Genomic DNA, 19,033 nt, shown 5'->3' on the forward strand with positions numbered 1-19,033 from the left:
TGAAGTGCTGTTCCTGTGTTATGGGGGTATCGAAACATCATATTTATCTGTGGCTCTGTTTGTTGCACGACATGTTGCACGACACATTGCACAACATATTGCACGACATATTGCTCGACATGTTGCGCGACTAAGCGAAGAAACAGGTCTATTCTGATATAACACAATTACTAGCTAATGCAGTGCACCTACTAAGTATAGCTACTTATAAGAAGTTGAACGTTAGTTCGCTTAAAAGCATGACCGAGTATTACCAAGTAAGGAGACATTTATAAAGAACAAATTTTAAAAAGTTCCAAGCGATTTCATTTGGGTTAGTATATTTTATACGAAGATAACAAAAATAAGGAATAAAAATAAAAATAAAAGAGTGGAAATTCTTTTTCAATAATTTTATTATGAAAGAAATTGAGAGAAAGTATATTTTTACTATATTATCTGTATAAGAACACTTTTACCCCAACTTATATGTACCAGTTCATCAAATTTACAGTAAAAATTTTATTTATTATTGAAATAAATTTATTTATTTATGGATTTACTACGCGTTTATAATTATTTTTAACAACATACTCCCGACGTTTCGGTTACTTTGCAGCAACCGTGATCACGGTCAGACGAGATGTTGTTCGAAATAATTACAAACTTGTAGTCAATCCGAAAAATATTAATTTTTATTTAAATGAATACTCGCGAAAACCGTAGATCTTGTTATTTACTATAATGATATTGATATGTGTACCTTAAATGTCTAAAGATTGCTGCGAGTCGCCACTGGGACCACAAAAATGTGCTTACATACTTATATATTTAATATTTAACATAAATTGAGAATATCTTTATATTATGATAGTCTATATTTCCTTTTTAACGTACATTTTATGGCAAGAAACGTTACCTAAGCCATAAAGAGGATCGCCGTTCCCAACGGAAGACATGAAAAATAATTAGATTCTTGATAATTAACAGACAACAATAAAAAAATAAAAAAAAAAATGTCACTTATAAAGAACATTATAAATAATAATAAAGAAAAGTTTCAATACATATCTATTACTTAGAAATTAAATTTAGTTTAGTAAAAAATCGTAAATAGTTTCTTTAGTAATTTAATAGGTTAAATTTTTTTTTGTGCCAAGTCAATGACGAGTCATTAAAAAAAAAACTACCAAAATGATCCAAAAAAAGAAATAACTAATAATATATAATAATCGGTTGAATAAATGATTTCGCCTATATAATACAGTAAGGAAAAAATATTTTCAAATCTTTTTGTTCATGGCCACAAAATGTCTCGTGTCGGTAACTCGATTAAACAATTAGTGTCATGGCATAGTCATCCCTAATGCGAAGGTAAGCAATGAAGTTATTGTTGTGTGTATTATTTATTTATATTCAGAGGGAATTATGTTACAATACCTGTAAATTCCTTTGGTATATACTTATGACTGTGTGGAATGTGTGTGTGTGTATATGATTATATAATGATATACTTTCACAATTCGTATATATAATAAAACTATTGCAGACGAGATGAAAGTGTCTGTCTGTGATCACGGTTATTGGAAAGCGATCGAAACGTCAGGAAAAATTCTGTAATAATAAAATTGCGAAGTAAGATCTGATTTTTTTTTCTCGTAACAATGGCATATTAACTATTTCTAATAAAAATAAAACTAATTGCTTAGATTTAGTCAATTCCATAGTATTAAATTACTTTTAATGGCACATTGTGACAAAAAAAAACTTAAAATGTTGAAAGAATTGATGAAGTATAAAAAATATTAGTGTTACATTTTTTCTGTAATTTGCCTTAACACGTCGTTTCAGTAGTGGTTTTGATTTTGCAGATATATTATTTTTAAATATCAGTTACTGAAAGACAAGCGCATATCTTGCAGACTGCAAGGCTTTAGTCATCATTTTATATACGGAACATGGTCCGAGGTGCTATCCATCTCCGAAGATGAAAACTGGGCTTTGATATGATTCCTTATTATTTTTCCTTACTGCTTTGATCAATATCTTCCTGTCACAGACAGATAAGATTCCATTGCACCTATCAATAGACCCGTACACAAACATTTGACTCATACCGAGTGTGTGGAGGATTTTAAAAATTGTATTTATCTAATATCTTCTTATTTACTTTAGGTATGTGTTGCAGTCACGGAGATTCGTTACCCTTTAAAATTTTACTTTATTTTAATATCACAAAATATTGTTGTTATTATTGGAGCTAATGCTAATGCTCCAATATAGTGATCATATTAATATTATATATTAATATGCAAACAAAATAAGGAATCGTATAAAATGAAGATTCTAAATTCAAAGCAATATTTTGTTTATATTTTATGTCAACAGAATTTATAGTTGTAGTCAGACTAAATATATTGCGATATTTATGAAAATGATAACGGACTTGTATCAAAAGGAGTATCACGTCACTTCCTGTAACAGAGAATAAAGTTCTCGTATGGGAGATTATCGCTTTCATGATCTTATAAAAAAATTAAGGACAAATATCACAATACATTCTGTTGAATAGAAAGGTATGTTCAAAATATATTTTTTTAAATAAAAAAGTAAATGCTACATTTATAACATAAATAAAGTTGAACTGAGAACCTTTAATTCTGGAGGTGGACCAAAAGAATTTTGAATTAAAATACGTAGAATTCAAATATCGTTTTCTTTTTTGATTATAATGTTTACTTATATGATTTAGAGCACAAATATTAGTAGCTCCCAAAACGATGAGGTTTTATTTCACTTGCCTCAATGAAACTGAAAGTCTCCTTCAATGAGATAGGATCAACTAATTTCACGTATCGAGATCTAAGACTTTTGCGAGTATTCATTTAAATAAAAATAATATATATATAAATAATAATAATAATAAAGTAGAGGTTAATATTCGCATGTGTGATGGTAGGATCTGCACTTTGCTGGGAGTCCAGTAGAGAACCGAATTCAGCTATGGAGTCAGGGGCGTGCACGGAGATTTTGGGGTAGGTTAAGTAGAATAGGTTCGAAAAAATTTATCAATACTCATCACAATTTCCTCCTCTAAAACATTGATAATATTCGCGCATAAAGTTTCAACAGTCCGATCAAAACTAACATCTATATATTTTACAATTGTATCTTAAAACTATTATGATCTGTTTATCACCGCTTTATGAAAATGATTTTAATCGAAATATCCAGTGGAGATGTAAACATTCTTATTATTTTTATTTGAAAATAACAAACAAGGAAAACAAACTAACTTAAACAAACTTACTTTGTGTATACACAACCTGTTAGCTTATTATAACTATTATAACATAATACTTTATACTAAAACGAGTAACATTACCTTTTTTTTTAGTTAAATCTAAACTGGTCAAAGATCTTCCCTTTGTAATTGTTATAATTTTACTACACCAGTACAGAGCTTACAGCTAATTCGTTAATAAATTCACTCATAAAGTAATTAAAACTTATGTACTTGCGCTTAGAAAGACAATAATAATAAAATAGGAAAAAAATATTTGAATAATATACAAACAAATTAAATAATCCCTTTTCATTTGACAGTTTCTTTGATTTTTTAAACGAGTAAGGTTAAGCTGGCTGTGCCTCTCGAACCCTAACACATGCATAGTTTTTGCACACACACATGTTTCCTGCATACAGCACGAGATTTGTATCGTCCTTGAGATTATTTGTATGGAATATATGCAAAGAGTAGTTGTTCATATGGCTGCTTCGGCTAGGAAGCGCTGCTAGCCGCTAGCATTGGCCGTTCGTAAATATTCGATTTTAATTTGAAAGACTTTAAACAATTTTACCGAATCGCGAAACAAATGACATTATAATGTCTGAAAACATTCGTATTTCGTAACGTGTGATTAAAATATAATGTAAGAATTAAACAATGTAAGTTTAGTTGTTATATGGGTAAGGTGCTTATTTGCATCCATGGTGTGTACGCCACTGTCTGGAGTTATCCATTGCTGATTTCTACAGTACAACGTCCAAACTTTCTTATCACAGGTGAATTTGACTTATTTTGTTTATCTTTCAATTGTAAAGTTCTGTACAATATATAGGTACACAAATGTTTGTAAGTTATAGGAAGACTTAGTATATAATCAGCCGTAGAGCTTTGCTGTTAAATTAATTCAAATAAATAATTTGATTTAATAACAAAACATTTCATAAAATTTCTTACTTACAATCAAATTAAGAGCGTGTTTATGTCATAACTTCTCTGCTATGTCTCTTGTACTAAATTAACGCAACGAAAACATTGGACTTGAGAAAACTGAAAATGTACAGTTATGGGCTACTCTTTGTGATCAATCAGAGAGAGTTCAATAGAAATTTGGGTCTCATGTCAGTTATATTGTGTTTTGTTCTAATGAGCATATTTTCCCGAAATATTTTAATTTCCTTGCTTATATAGAAAAATCTATCCAAGGAAGAGCAATCGAAACGAAATGAAATGTAATCTCAACCACAATTGGTTACTATTTAACTTTATCGACATAGGAAAATAATTTCCCTTTGTTTTAAATAACTTTTTAGGTCGTGTTCACACAGTTCGTGCTCTAAATGTTGAGACAAATTGGCACCTGTTGGAGCATATAACTTTGTTACTCTCATTCCCCGGCTACAGGTAGCTATACTAATTATAAAATTCCCTGCTCTATTACTCGTGAATGTTCTTTAATTAACCTGCTCCGAGGAATTTAATATCGTGAAATGTTACTTTAAAAGTAATTGCTTTATTGCAAATACCAACCAGATGTTAAAAAAGTAATGCTTTAGATATTTTGTTTAAGCTTAGGCTTCTTACAAGCTAGTTTTTATAGAACTACATTCTACACACTACATACTACATTTATTTGAGAGTGATTTTTTGTGACTATATAATATAAATATATATTAATTTTATTTTAGTGAAGGCTGAACGCATAATCATGCTTATAAATTGGATCATAAGATTAGAAGTTCTCCAAGGGTTCTTATCTTTTACTTATTAGAATTAGACAATCATAAGTACATATTAGGTATACGTACACCCAATTGCCCAGTCTTAAAGGGGAAGGTTTAAAAAATATATAAAACAATCGCAAAAGATTGGAGAGTCTGTTATCGAATATAATCTGTTAACAAAAATATTGACTTGAATATAACCTATTTTATGAAGCCATTTTTCTAATTTTTGAAAACGCTTTCTAAAGCACGCTTGCCGTTTGTTGAGAAATTTGGAAGGTAGACAGTAAGCGGAAACGTAAAAAAGGTCGAAACAAAATGTTAAATATTTAATGGTCGAAAACAAAGTGTTAAATTTTTAAAATGTGTTGTTGCTCCTAAGAACAATGCACAAATGTGGTTATCTTCAATCAGTTACTAATTATAAGTAGTTGTCGTGAAATGTTTGTCGAAAGATTTGTTGAAAGTTGTGTAAAAAAAAAACCAACAACTTGTAACACTTTTCTGTGTGTATCATTTCAAGCAGTAAAAAAACACCTTTCAAATCAACCCAATATTAAGAAAACAGTATTTAGTTTCGCGTATTTCAATTGTTTTCAGGTAATCAAAATTTACTTATTTATTTATTTTATGTGGCACAAATAAATAGAACATCTGAAAGCTTTAGAATATACACATAATTATCGATTAGATAGATATAACAATAATTTTCATACCCGAAAATTATTTGTTTCTCAATTCTATACTAAAATTGTTTATAAACAATAATAGCCATACAAACTCTGATTTTATCAATTTGCTTTAAATAAACACCCACCGCTTAATACTTTTAATGCAATCGGGTTTTCATTATTACTTTAGATAAATCGATTTTGTCATTGGAAACCTTTTTTTCATCCTTATACGTACCTTGGTCTCGATCATCTAATATGTAGTCTTCAGCAAAGTCCACTAAATTTATATTCTCATCTCAACATGTCATATCATATCTCCGTCTAAGCAGAATCGCTGTCAGAATTGTCCTCTACAATTGATACGTTTGGATTGTAAGAAATGTAAAGGGTATTTACAAATACGACTCTCAAGACGATTTTTAAGACGCTATCAGTAAATTTATATGTAATTATATTTTTTTATTCAGAAGCTTATGTACAAACAGATTTGTTTAATATTGGGTGGATATATATAATTAAAACCCATAAAAAAACCTGTTAAACGAACATGAAAAGACATAATTTAAGACGCTAAGGTTATGGGACATTAAGACCAACATCTGGTCTCATTATAACGATTATATTATTTATTGCACCTGTCACGTGGCTATTGAAAATTAAATTTTTTCATTGAATTCATTAAACTAAATAAAATTTAAGAACAAATCGTATCCATTTATATATTTTATTTCCTAATTTGTGTTCCATAAAAATAAAATATATTCAAAATTTTAATAAACAATTAATAAAATTAATTTAAATAAGACTAGTTTAAATGCTGTTACGTAAATTATGATTATACATACATAGGTATATAAGTTTAAATCTTATAATTTTTGTTTGTCGCTAACTGTGAATCCCAGCCTAAGTTATATCGTCACATAGTATATACAGAGCACATTTTTCATTCATAAATCTTATCATATAGTATAAACATGTTTTTGAATGAGAAGCCTGAAACGCTTTATTTATGACAATTAGAAATTTAGACTATGCATTCAGTTGTAATGCTACGTAAAATATTAATTCGATTGAGTGAGTAATTATTGTATATTACGAAAATATTTTATACCTTTCTGAATAACGATTATAATACTCTTTTAAATCCATAGTATTGATAGTTTTTTTAAGATGAGGATAAGTGTTTTCTATAATAGTTCTTCATTATTTAATTTTAGATTTATCTCGAGACTCATATGTTTCCAAATGATATTTATAACCAGTAAATCAATGATAGAAATATCATTGAATGGTGTTTTAAACGCCTCACTGTCTGAATTTTGCACGACATTGAATCTTAAAAAAATATGATGAACAGAGTTCTCGAGTCTTACTAGAGTCGAAATTCAACTGTATTGAATTACGGGTTACTAAATATATTTTGTAGTAAATTTCCTTTGTTAACACCTACCCATTCCTTAACAAGTTTTTTAATTTCTATACAAGGAATAATTTTTGGTCGTTATTTAAATTCTATTTATTAAAATATATTTGTTAGGTGGTCAAGTAACTACAGCTTAAACATGGACTGGCTCGACCGGGGAAGTACCACCATCTCACAGAAGATCGACGTGAAATAGTCTTTAATGGCTGCGTTTCGTCCGACGAGTGAGATAGCTGATAGCCCTGTCACTTTTCCCACCCTTTCCTGCATTCTCCCTTTTCTTACTCTTAGCTCTTCCTTTCCCACCATCAAGGTCCATGGTCAAAGGACGACCGTAACTACCTTCCATTAGGTAGGCTGTCTGTTCGATTGCCGCCTTTGAAACTAAAAAAAATCCCTACCGGTTAGACCGGAATCCATCGTGTTAACCCCCTAGTTCTTCTTAATATATATATGTTAATTGGAATGGACATGTTTGGTATAATTTTTATATATATATTAATAATTTTTTACTGATATATATATATATATAATGATAGTAAATTTTTTTTATTACAAATACAGGTATGAGGAAATGTATTATATATTTTAATATACTTAATGTAATTTTTTTGTGATTCCTTAAAACCGACCAGCCCTTAATGATCTGGTATTGTAAGCTAAAAATAATATCAAAAACATATGAATGCTCCTCAATGACTATCATCTTATATATCAAAATAGAGTAATTTTATCTTATGAAAGCTTACGTCACGATTCATCAGAGCGGAAATAACCTACTATAAGCACTGACGTCACCCTGAACCTACGTGACAATATGACTTAGATTTCACAAAATTCATTTTATTTTTAATTTATCATTATTATACAAAAGATAAATTTAAGCAATTTTAAATGAATTTTATATTAAATCACTATACTTACGGTATGGAAACGTTGTGTTCGTAAGAAATGTCACGATCTGCTATATAGGAACTACATAGCTGGTTGATTGTTAATGTTAGTCTTTCATAAATTTTATTTTTGATTTCTGGGTATTTTATCATAACAAAATATTATCTTATCATAATAAAATTCTCAGAAAAACCAAAATCGGTTTTTCTGAGAATTAGATCCGTTCCTAATTTCCATTCGGAATTCTGGGAATAAGACCTCTGATTATATATATTGTTTATTATATATATATATATATAATATAGTCACAAAATAGGCTCTATTCCGGAAAAAAAAAGAAAAAAAAAAAATTTTAACGATAAATTATTATATAAGCTTACAGAATCATATTTTCTGTGACACGTATTTCAATGTTTCCCAATATTTTCCATAATTTTTAATGTATTTTATTTTAAGCCTCCATTAACTTTAAAAGAATCCATGACAAAGTAACAAAGGAATACAGTGTTGTTTATTGTTCCACATTTAAAAAAAAAAAATAGTCGCAGAAATTAAATAAAAAATTTATAATGAAATTATTCGTCGGAATTCGAAATCTGAAAATGTTAAAATTCATTTATAACCACTTATTGTTTGTACTAATTGTTTGTACTAATTGTTATAAAAATATAATTAATTTGATTATGTGATACATTTATTTTACCAGATTGGACAGTCAGTGTGATTTTTCACCCAAAAAGTATATCAGTTCGATATATTATATTTTATATGTGCATAGATATAGTGTTATAAAAAGTATTAAGGGACTTTTCCTGCTTAGACTAAAATGTCGTTACGAACAAAGTCAGGTATAAAAACAATATTTTTTATATTATTATTATTTAGCAAAAGATTTTTAAATAGGTAAACTTATACTACTTTTAGATGAGTGGCATAAAACATTTTTCTTTTGAAGTATTTTCAAGAATCCATCTTTATAGAAAAATGTGTAGTGATGCAAAGAGAAACAACAAGACACTTCAGTACCGAAGCGAGAGCTCGCTTTTTTTTGTATCTCGTTCACTTGGAGTGGTTAACTTTATGAAACTCGTAACAAATATGCTGACGATGTTGAAATTAGAATAATATTATAAAAGATACATTACCTTGTATGGATAATACAACATCGCTTCAAATACTGTAATTACTGTAGTAAGTTTGTATAATAATGAAAATTTTATTAAATTAAAAAAAAAATCCCATGCATTAATTGTCATATAGCAATCACTCTGGGACGCGTATGGCGCTTATCCGGCTAATCATGAGACAAAAATATATAGCATCATTTTGGAAAAGAGCTGATAACTGACTTATAAAGAAAAAAAAAATACATCAAAATCCGTCCCTCCGTCTGACAGCTTCGTCGCCACAGACACACACATACACAGACATCGACGTCAAACTTATAGCATCTCTCTCACTGTATAGGGGTTTAAAATAGCCTGAAATTGCTTGCTAGCCTTTACAAAACTAGGTAAGTACATTGGAAAAATCCATATAAAAATATTATTTGTCTACAGAAATTTACTTCACTTTAATTTACATATATGTTGTTTAATACTTTTGATGTGTATATTTCCATAAAAGATAATGTCCTTTAAATAAGATTAATACCATTTAATGTAAATATAAGAAAAGGATAAATGATAATTTATTTCATTCATAATATCGTTTATACGTTGTATTGTAAAAGTTTGATTAAAAATTTAATCTCTTCTCATAATACATATATCGATTTGAGTAAACGAAATATTTTATTAAAATAATGGAGAGTTTAATTGCTGATTTTAATTTAATATTGATTTTATATAACATGCTGTGATTGATTGAATAATGAAATAATTCAGTTAGAAGCATTCTAAAAAAAACATTAGGTAGGTACTTTAGCAATTGACTTTGTTTAAACATCTGCACAACTTAAAATACTTCTATAAAGGAAAACATAGTCCAACGAGATATTTTTATTGAAACCTGTGGCATTTTCTATTAATAATCGAGTAAAGGCTATTAAAATTATTTAAGCTTAAGCCTTCTATGAAAATAAAATAATTATATTACATAAACCTTCGTAAAACATTTCTGTATATTGGCAGATCAACAATAAAATGTTTTAGCTTAATTTAAGATAAAAAACTATTTAGAAACCTACAAATGTACAACATTGTGTACAAGTTATTCAGAACGAAATAGCAAAATATATTTTGCATTATAAATAATTCAAAAGGGAACTATTGTTTCCGCAGACAGCTTTCAGTCATATTTATATATCCTTTCATATTTTCCTTCAGAACGTCGGTCACTTGTATATAATATAAATGTAAAATCAGAAACAGTATCAGTTTTGAGATGAATGAAAACATTCAGCCAATACTATGTAATAATATTTTCACGTAAGACATTTTTTCTGTTTTTACTTTGCATCAATAAAACAAAAGGTTTGTTTTCATGTGTATCTCTAAATATGATCGTTTATATTGTTAAATTTAGTACAAATAAAAAATATGCAGTTGTAGTAACACATACAACTATAAAATCTTTAAGAATCACGTCGGTACATGTATAGCACGTAAGAATATAATGTATCACTCCGTTATAAATTTCCCGCCAAAGCTTCTAACTGTCACTGGGATAAGTATAAGTTGACGTTTATCTTTTTTAAATTCTCGCTCTCAAAACAAGACTTGTGTTGACTGTTGACGTGGGTTATGACAGCCCGAAAGTTTTATTTGACATGTATAAAAATGTATCGCTAACTACTTATTTATGTATCCTTAGTGTGTAATGATAATTATTTTAGTATTAAACCACCAACTTTTTTATTAATTAGACATTTCTTGTGCGATTGCTATGTAGGCTTGTTTATCAGGACGACTTCTAAGCAGATAACTTGCTATTTTAGTTTATTGAATTGTTAATTGGATTTGGTTCTAAGAATTATTATTTTAGGTTATTTTTTTCGATTTATTAAATTGGGGCAGCGGCATTCATGTCAATATATCTTTTTTTTTAATGACAAAGGGGGCAGACGAGCAGACGGCCTACCTGATGGAAGTAGTACAGTCGCCCGTGGACATCCTCAAAATTATTTTGCGGATGCGTTGCCACCCTTATCTGGGAAAGAGGGATAGGAAAAGGTAGGAAAAGGGAAAAGGGAGAGGGCAACCGGCTCTCTCACTCATCGGACGAAACGCAGCCATTAAAGACTGCTTCAAGCTTATGTTCTGTGAGAGGGTGGTACTTCCCCGGTCGAGCCAGCCCATGTTCGAGCTGCAGTAATTTGACCGTAGCTAGCCTCTGTCATCTTTAAAATCGATTAAAGTTCACGAGAGCAGTCGTTTGCGGGGGTTGTTTCGAATCAGTGACTATAAATTCATCCGCAATTGTGATTATCATGAGAAATCTTGACACTAAGTGTGTTCCATCCCGTATATGATGGAATGTGTTCCGAGAAACTGTTTATTTATTACGCTTGCTATTATCAAGAAGCGCTTCTAATTAAAACAGATCGTAATCGTACTTTCGTGGCTCAGAGGTAGTTGATAGATTTATAAAATATATAGATGTTAGTTCTGATCTGACTGCTGTAACTTTATGCGCGAATATTATCAATGTTTTATATATTTCAGGGCTTTTCATCAAAATATTATTAGATTCTTTAGAAGTCTGCTAGGGTGTAAAGGTTTTAAGTTTGTGATTTTATTTGTCAATTCTTTTATTTAATTTATCTAAGTATAATCTTGTAAATATGACATAAATGAATAATTTTATACCACTACCATTTTCGTTATTCTCTCGAAATCGCGGCTGTACCTGAATATTCACAGAGGTAAAAAACAAATGGCTATAAGATGTGTAGAAAAATGTCGCTATAAAATCTAGTGGCCAACAACTGTAGTATTAAGTTAATTGACTTCGGTAAAAATTATTTGAGTTTAATACGAATATTGAATACAAAGGAATATTAATTTAAATTGAACGATATGACCTATTAATTATATTTAATTGAATTTATTTCACCTATCGAGTTATATTTGGTGTCCGGAAGTTTGGTTAATGTTTTTATAGATATTGTAGCTGAGAGCTTATGTTTTATTGTTTACTTAAATTATTTTTATTGCCATTAGAATTGATTTTTTTTTGTAAGAATAAGAGTTATGAGCCATAAGTTTTTTGTTAATTATAACCTAAATATGAAGATATAATTTCTAGACAAAGATTCTGTAAATGTTTCGATTTAACTTTATAACAATATATTTTTACAAATAACATTGAAATAATAAATGACAAAAGAAGACCGACTTTTCTATGAAATCGTTTACAAGCACGTCTTTGCTCTTCACTTCTGTATCGAATGGGGTCAAAAAGTCATTTAAATTTTTCGATAGCACGGAATTCGAAGTGTTTGATTTAAAGCCGTATTGAAGCCTGTGTTTATCGAGTGGAATTACAAATAAATAAACCAGACATAGCGTCTGTTCTCAAAGAAAATAAAACCTTCCTTTCATTTTATTTCTACGTTATACAATAATCTGTTGGAAAATATAATAGTACTTTAAAATATTAAGTTAAAATTGCGACGATAAAATTGTTTACATTTAATACGAATATTGGCTCCTAAGTTTGTTCAACTTATAAGAGGATTAATTTTTAAAATTGAAATTCAATATTTCAGTCAATTATTACTAAACGATATAAATTTTATCTTTGATATTTCAGCCTGTAATGTGTTTGAAATATATAAAAATTTGTCTCATCGCAGAATTTCCATTACAGAATTCCTTTTACTTTGCGATTTTAACAAGAATTGAATATTAAAACAGGGAATTATCTCTGAAAAACGTAGGGACTTAATTTGTTTAGTGTTTTTGTTAGGAAAATGAGATCTTATGACTTAGTTGTTAAAGTCTATTGTCGCTAGTGAAAGCGAATTACCTGTTGCTTCGCTGTCTGAATGTCGGCAAAATGGTTATCATACATATTCAATTTTATAAATCTCTTATTTGCCGTAATGTCACTGTACATTGTTTTTTTTATATATACATATGTCTGTCATAAGATTCTACTTGTTATATAATCTATTATTTTTTAAATTGTATCTTGATATTGATATTATTTACCTTCATTTGGTTATGTTTTTTTCTTGTCTTGTTACATTCTGTTCCAGTAGATTATCCATTTTTTTTATCAGGATTTTTTTTTTTGTAATAAGCAGAGACATTTAATATTATATACGTACATATTAAAAAAATTCTCTTAAACAATATTAATGTAGCGAAATAAAGAAGGAAGCCATAGCATATGGAAACCTGTAAAAATGTTTTCATACATTGATAATAGCGTATTTACTCGTCTAATGTCCTCGAAATGTTGTGTCAGAGGTTGTTATTGAAAACTAATAAAAAATTGTTATTATTCTATCAGGTAACAAATAAATATTTATATGTAGTTAGACAATAAACAGTCGATTGTCCTTGATATAAAGAATTTACCGTCTTATCTGTAGTGTACCGTTACTAAAGAATTTTCACAATACGTAGGCCTTAAGTTATGTCCTACAGAACCACAGGAGGTAACAATAAGTTACCTACTAGTAATAATAGCGTTTAGGCAACCTATTTTATTCGCAAGAGAACTTGTCATACATAATATAAAATCTACTAAGGCGGAATAAAGCGACGTCTTCAATTTCAAACGAATAGCAGTCAAAAAGTCTTGGAAGGAAATTCTCATGTATAACGATCCGTTGAAGTGTGTATGTACTCATATGCTACTATATACACAATGTACAGTTTATTTAAATGAAACTAATATTTTTCGGATATACTACGCGTATCACGGGCAGACGACATCTCGTCTGCCCTTGAACACAGTTGCTGATGAGTAACCGAAACGTCGGGACTATGTAGTCTTAACAAAAAATAAAGCACGCGTAGTATATCCGAAAAATATTAGTTTCATATAAATGAATAAAACTCGCGAAAGTCTTAGATCTCAATAATGTACAGTTTATTGCACGATAAAATTGTATGTGTAATACACTTTATCCCGTTAATTTAATTCTACCCTCACACATAAAAATTATAATAATACTGAAGGTGATGATTGATCATGACCTCTTATACAATGTCATGTAATTAAACTCTCGCATAATAATGTGGTAATACTAATTATCCAACATAATCAATAGGTCAACCTGTTTGAAGTCGTGAGCCATATTAATTACCATTATGTACATTATATTAAGGTATTTAACCGCTATAATTTGACCCTCATTAATTACAGATATAAAATGTTGTTGGTAGGATTAAGTGAAAAAGACATAAATAAGTTAAAAAAAAACTAGCCAAATTATTATAAGATCAGCTGCTCAGTGCTAGTTCGAAACGTGTTTTACTATTGAATCTGTATTGTTGTGTGGGTAGTTCATTACAAACGTTAGCTTTTTGAGAATTTCGCTCGTTTATTTAGATTGAAAATTTAATTAGCGGACTAAGTTTTATACGAATAACTATAAATTAAATTCCGTGAAATTGAATACCAGGAACTTAGAAAGGTAATAAATAAATAGACAGGGGAATTTTAGTGTGTGAAAGATAGCATGATATTTTTTTTAATTCAATAATGTTTAAACAATATTAACAATATACTTAATAGTTGAAATACTGGTGTGTGTTTATTCATTTGTGCAATGTGTGCATATTCGTGTGCTTGTTTAACTGTGTTTTTATGTATAATTCAAAAATGCAATAATTGCACGCCAATTTCAAACGAATCTTGTGTTAAGGTGATCATAGTGTAATAAGTCATTCTATTCTTGCGCCGTTGTTAATGTCTGGTAAAAACCAAGTCAGTAAAAACTTTTCCTCTAAGTGCGATTTTTCAATACTCAAAATACACAATACTTATATTTATTTATATATAACACTGACAAATTTACATAATAAACCGTTACAAAGCCAAGTTCATCCATTAGTGACATTCAAATTGCATTTTCTTGGTTGGTTTGAGTGCAGACCAACTGGGCTCTCGAGATAAGTTTTGCAAATCTTGTTCTGAATTGCGAGATTATTCTCCACAGACTATAGAAAATAGAACGGACAAAGTTAAAATTCCAATTGCAATTTCTCTTTTATTTTGCAATACCAGTCTGGTGAAATTGCTATTGCTTTAAGACGTTTTTTCTTGTAGCTCAATAAGACTGGACGATAGTATAATGGTTCTAAGCTTTTATTTGGTCTCTAAGGTCAAGTTAGATATATTACTTTATTGTAAGTACCTACCTTATTCTATATAGATGAATTTTTTTATATTACTTAGATATATATATTTTTTACTCGGAGATAAGAAATATCATTCAGGTTTTTACGTTTTTTAATCTTTTCAAATATATTGAGGGATAAGGAGACAGACGAAAGCAAACCAAGGACAATATTTGAGATACCTATACATGTATAATCTAAGCGGATATCGTGGGCGTCTTAAAGCAGGTAAATCCGGGTAAGATTGTAGGTAATCCGTATTTAGGTAAACCGCGAAGCTGTAGACGGATCTCATCTATTCGACATTAGTAAGTTATGGAAACATACAGCGCTTAATTCAGAGTGATATTTATATTATTTATTTAATATATTTAAGAAAATAATATAAATGAAGTGTAAATTTTATTTTATACCTTCATTTATTATTCTGAAATTTCCTTATAACATTATAAGAAAATAGATCTAAAATCAGGAGCAAAAATAGAGTGACATAACTTTATATATTTAGATGTAAACAAAAAGAACTCCTTTATATATTCATCATTATCAAGCTTTGGTGATCATCAACTGGACATATCTCTTCTTCAATGTTTGTATTGTGTCTTCTAAATACACTGATATATTGCAAAACTTATCCATTCGTCAGTGTACCTAGTCTTCCTACTGAGCTTAGCAGTACGTGATCAACGTTATAGGCCTTTGGGTTTCATCAACCGTTGGGACTTCAAGCTATGTCTGTTGTCTGTTGTCACTTGAATTTAAAAATGTACAGAGTATCTGTTACTTTGGTTCTTCTACTGATCACCTTTTTTCAATTTCGATTTGATCACATACTAAAACTCTTAGCATGACCCTTTCCACTGCTCTCTCATTGCCTAAGTTTTTTCCAGTATATATATATTTGGTGATAAATTAAAATTTTACACCTAACCCTAATTCATTCCTGTATATTTCAAAATTCTCAAGTCTCCCCCAGATAAATTTTATTTGCAAATATTGAGAACTGCGTCTGACATTGAAATTACGAGAACATCTAACTACTTAATAAAAATTATTTTATTTTGATTAATGATGTTGCTGTGATCAGATCCAATATGCGTGTGCATTGAAATATAATGTTTTCAAATATTTAAAATTTTCAAATTTTAAATATTCCTTTGTTGGATAAAAAATCAATAAAAAAATTGCTGATACAGTCAATCCTCTGAAATGTAAAGAGATAAATGTATGATCGAGGTACCACATGTCCATAGAGAATTCGTATAAAGGTTAAGTTATTACAAATAAACTTCAATGATCACCCTGTACATATATTTATTTCCTTTTAAATATAAATATCCAGAGTCCTTCACATAAATTATGTTTTATTTATCTTGAACTTCAGATCTTGACCTTTTCTAAGTACGTTTCCAATTTGGCTGTGGTAAGTTTTAGGTGGGCGTCCTTCTAACACATGGGTTTAATTTTTTTCGAAAAATTGCTCCTTTATTATGATTTGTATTAATATCAGTATGTTATAAATAGTTAAGAATTTATGATTTGAACAAATAATTTATTGAAAAATAATGTGCCTTAATACATAAGTTTTTCTATTTCAATAACAGAAAAAGGACAATGATTACGATTTAATATTATTCTTACTTGCCTCCAAGCATCAAATGTCGAGTATCCAAAAACAAATAACCGTAGTCCAATAACAAAACAACTCTATTTTGTTCTTGAAATGGAGTGCTGTGGAAAAACTTGTAAGTACTACGACGTTTTGCCATTATATTAAAGATCCAATCGAAAGCAGTCAATAGTGGTAATTATTATGTGTTAGCAAACAAATATTGTAACTTACAAGTGAACAAGATTCCGTCCAATAACAAGTGACCCTGAGCAGTGCACTGAGAGTAAGCAAAGCTTAGGCCAAGTTATGCGTAGAAATACCGCTCGGCGATGCCTGATACTCCTAATGGTGCAATTCAATACCTTATTTTCAACTGCTCAGCAATTAATTCGATGAAGGAATCCAACAAGTTCGGTGAACTAATCAATCTGGTGAGAGGCTGTGCTGTGTTTCGAGTGGTCTACACGTGTCACGCCACCCAATATACAGTGTTGAATAAGCCAAAACGAATGGCGTTTCAGATCTCATCTCATGGGGTGTAAAGTCTAGATGAATTAACTCTATACACGAATAGGTATTAAACAAGAAGTTAAACATAGCTATGTTGGTAGCACTTTTTTTTTTTTTGGAGAAAAGTCCAAATCTTCATTAAGTTTAAAGTAAATACTACTTTACACCGATTTCCAATATTCTCTTGTTATCCACTCCAGGCGAGTTAGAAATTTTAGGTGACACAGCATATACACTTCGACATACTCTAGATCCCAAAATATAAAAATTAAAAAAGAATCAATAAAATCACCAAAATCTTTAAGAAATTGTAACTTGTTCTTTATTTTATAATCCGACGAAAAGTTCTCAGCACTCCAACGATTCACCGTGCGGGTGCAAGGAATCATGTTGCAGGGAGGAGCTTTAACAGTGCCTGAGACTTTCGACCTAGATGTAGGTTTTAAGGGACACCCATTTAATATTATGTTTTTTTATTTGTATGAGTTTTTATGAATATATAATTTTTCCATTTCTACATAAGATATTCAATGTCAGCTTACTTTTCAAGCATAATGATATTTCTTTGTTTTTCATTACCGTTTTAATGTAATACTGTCATTACAAGTATTGTGTATTTGAGTTACAAATAGAGGATTTTTATATAATATGTGTCCCGTTTATCCGCTTATCCCGACGGTATAGTAAATATATATGAATTATATGTAGGAAACACAAATATACAACAATGATATAGGAAAATAAATATATAAAATAACCTTCTTTCCGGCTATGACAATAAAAACTACACCTTTATTTATTCAACCAGGACTTACAGCTACATACGAATATACGTGGTTTAATACCCAAAGAATTTTCGTGAAAATTATATGATTAGAATTTAGATTTTAACGCAGTAGACATTGAGGTTACATTCGCTTGTAGTGGCGATTGACTAGATGTAGGCGCTGAAAGGCCTTTTCCCTCGCATCTCATAATAACATCCTACTCATTGCTCCCAGTCGAGCCCGAACCTCGGTACCGGACGGACGTATCGAGTGTTTACGTAAATAAGTGTTTTATTGAGTTTCTATTTTTCTTGTAATTTATTACTGAAACACCCATCAATATCGTGATTAAAATAGGCTTGAAGCGCTGCCTCGATTAAACGGTGAGTTGCATTTATAACTTTGCAGCTACCTGTTGCTTACTCGAGTAGGTTTACGACAAGGATATAATGTGCCGAAATTATGTAATGGTTTTATTAACACTTTCGATGCTGAACTGGTCTGAGCGTCTTCATCTCGTGCGGTCCTAAATTTGTACACATGCGTCGGAGGTTTGTAAAGCATTTACTGTGGGTGAAAATATTAAATAAATACACGCTTATATTTTGTTATAGGAGAATTGTTATAACAAATTTAGTTTTACATGTTACATTGAATTTTATGCCGCACTATGTATTATAATAAATAATATTGACCTAGCGGGTATTTTTCTGAAGGTAGAATTTTATTTTGCTTTAAAGTTTCTGTTATAAGTGTGTATTATTTTAACATAACTACGTATTATGTTACGATGAGTATAGCTTGTTACTTTTTAATTATGGAACATCAAGCTGACGTAAAGTTTTCTGTTTATATATACAATTATA

At 29.7% G+C, this 19,033-nt stretch overlaps 1 protein-coding gene across 1 annotated transcript in view; it reads left to right on the forward strand.

Annotated features, from left to right (window-relative positions):
- The first annotated feature begins 18,405 nt into the window (after positions 1-18,405).
- LOC116775420 (uncharacterized) overlaps positions 18,406-19,033 on the forward strand; it is a 46,066-nt gene continuing 45,438 nt past the window's right edge. Inside the window, exon 1 of the mRNA XM_061524739.1 lies at positions 18,406-18,550. The gene's annotated coding sequence lies outside the window, so the exon portion shown is untranslated. The remainder of the gene's footprint in view (positions 18,551-19,033) is intronic.

Source organism: Danaus plexippus, chromosome 25, assembly GCF_018135715.1.
Source record: "Danaus plexippus chromosome 25, MEX_DaPlex, whole genome shotgun sequence".
Lineage (NCBI taxonomy): Eukaryota > Metazoa > Arthropoda > Insecta > Lepidoptera > Nymphalidae > Danaus > Danaus plexippus.